The sequence below is a fragment of the Schistocerca gregaria genome, unplaced genomic scaffold (genome assembly GCF_023897955.1).
Source record: "Schistocerca gregaria isolate iqSchGreg1 unplaced genomic scaffold, iqSchGreg1.2 ptg000657l, whole genome shotgun sequence".
Lineage (NCBI taxonomy): Eukaryota > Metazoa > Arthropoda > Insecta > Orthoptera > Acrididae > Schistocerca > Schistocerca gregaria.
This window is the reverse complement of record NW_026062041.1, coordinates 75,001-77,500: the sequence shown is the minus strand read 5'-3', so window position 1 is coordinate 77,500 and position 2,500 is coordinate 75,001.

Sequence of the window (2,500 nt, the reverse complement as noted above, 5' to 3'; positions counted from 1 at the left end):
GTTGTCCCTTAACCTAACCCACGTTGTCCCTTAACCTAACCCACGTTGTCCCTTAACCTAACCCACGTTGTCCCTTAACCTAACCCACGTTGTCCCTTAACCTAACCCACGTTGTCCCTTAACCTAACCCACGTTGTCCCTTAACCTAACCCACGTTGTCCCTTAACCTAACCCACGTTGTCCCTTAACCTAACCCACGTTGTCCCTTAACCTAACCCACGTTGTCCCTTAACCTAACCCACGTTGTCCCTTAACCTAACCCACGTTGTCCCTTAACGTAACCCACGTTGTCCCTTAACGTAACCCACGTTGTCCCTTAACGTAACCCACGTTGTCCCTTAACCTAACCCACGTTGTCCCTTAACCTAACCCACGTTGTCCCTTAACCTAACCCACGTTGTCCCTTAACCTAACCCACGTTGTCCCTTAACCTAACCCACGTTGTCCCTTAACCTAACCCACGTTGTCCCTTAACCTAACCCACGTTGTCCCTTAACCTAACCCACGTTGTCCCTTAACCTAACCCACGTTGTCCCTTAACCTAACCCACGTTGTCCCTTAACCTAACCCACGTTGTCCCTTAACCTAACCCACGTTGTCCCTTAACCTAACCCACGTTGTCCCTTAACCTAACCCACGTTGTCCCTTAACCTAACCCACGTTGTCCCTTAACCTAACCCACGTTGTCCCTTAACCTAACCCACGTTGTCCCTTAACCTAACCCACGTTGTCCCTTAACCTAACCCACGTTGTCCCTTAACCTAACCCACGTTGTCCCTTAACCTAACCCACGTTGTCCCTTTGCCTAACATAGTTCACTGCTCGGAATCTCTGGTGTCGTTGTTATCCTCATGTAGATGTCTTGCGAGTGTTGCTTACTTTCCACATATTCCCGCTATCCACTGTCAATTGTACTGCAATAGGACTATATCGCCCCCCCCCCCCCCCCCCTCTGCCCCTCTCTTTGTGTCTCCGTCCTCTCAAGCTGGTCGGTCTGGCGTTTGAGTGTTAAATGAGCCTCGCAGCTGTTCAGTTGCGTTCAGATGTCGACGCCCTCAGTGTACGTCGTGGTATGGTCTGTGTCCATTGTCCGCTGATGTCGTACGCGTAACCCACACGCTGTACCGATCATCGGTAGTTACGTACAGAGTGAAGTAGTGTGATACGTGTGACCGTACGCTGGCTGTGCCCAACGGTGTCGAATCTCAATTTCCATATGTTGTGCTCGATGCTACTTGTCTCGTCTCCCAATAACAGCTAGGTTGCACTGTGGTACGCCGTAGAGGCGTGTGGGAGGAACGTACGAACGCATTGTATGTCACCCTGGGTCGCTGGGGGTGGTGGTGCGGTGAGTCAGGTCAGGTCAGCGTGAGCCGTGTGATGTAGTGACGCGTGTATTCCGACTTTGTCGTATTGCCTCACACAAAGTGCTACCCTGGTGGACCGCGTTCCATATCTGGGACATGCCGCAGATGCCGGTTGACAGTGGATCGCGGAAGGGACATCGCATACGTGCGCGGGCCACCTTCCACGTGTTCTCTTCTGCACATGTCGCAGTGTGTATGTGGTCTGATGTAGCGTGTCGTGACACATGACATCCTGGCATGCAAGAATTGTTGAATTCGCAAATGTAGGTGGACATCTACGTTTACTGCCCAAGATACGCAAATGAACTGGAAATCCGTTGTTGAGCGGTTGTTCACGCTGGAGGTGAATCTGTGATGGCGACGATCGGTACAGCTATTAACCGGTTGTTTCAGCGGTACCCGCCACATCCACACACGTGACTAGGCCCATGTGGGTATGAAGCGATACGCGGCGGTGGCTTGGTGGGACTGTTCCCGGCCGGTGAAGGGGGGCCGCCCGGCGTGTTGGCCGCGCGCTGCGTGGGCGCACGCGCAACAGGCGGCTGGTGGGGGGCGCCGAGTGGCAGGAGCGCCAGCCGACGGGCTCGGCAGGCGGCGCAGCTACGCTGCGGCGCACCCTGCACGCGGCGCCTGGCGGCCAAAGTTGGTTCAGCCGAGCCCGGTGCGAAGCGCGGTGGACATCTGCAGTGTGCTGGTCTGATTGAGGACTGTGTGCGTTGAGGATGCGCCGCCGCCTGGCACTCGGCGCCGCGACGCCGTCTGCTGCTCGGTCGCCCCAGCGGTTCTCGCAGGTGGTTTGTATCGCAGTTGTGCGGACGTGTTGGCGCGTGCGCTGTGCTGGGAGAGTTCGCTTCTGCACCCAAGTGGGGCTTTGCCCTTGTGTGGCGCTGGCGTTGGAGCTGCCGGTCACCATAGGTGGCGCGTGTTGTCTCCCGCCGGCAATGCCACGACAGCACGCTCCCGGGCCTCTGTCGGCAGCGGCAAGCTCAGTTGGGAGCAAGGGTGTTCGCACTAAAACCGTCTACTCGCCTAACTCCGGGCGATTGCGCCTCTCTCGAAACCGACCAAGTACCTAGGACGGCGCTGCGCGCCGCCGGGACCTGAGAGGGTTTCGAGGTGTATCGTGCAGGGGA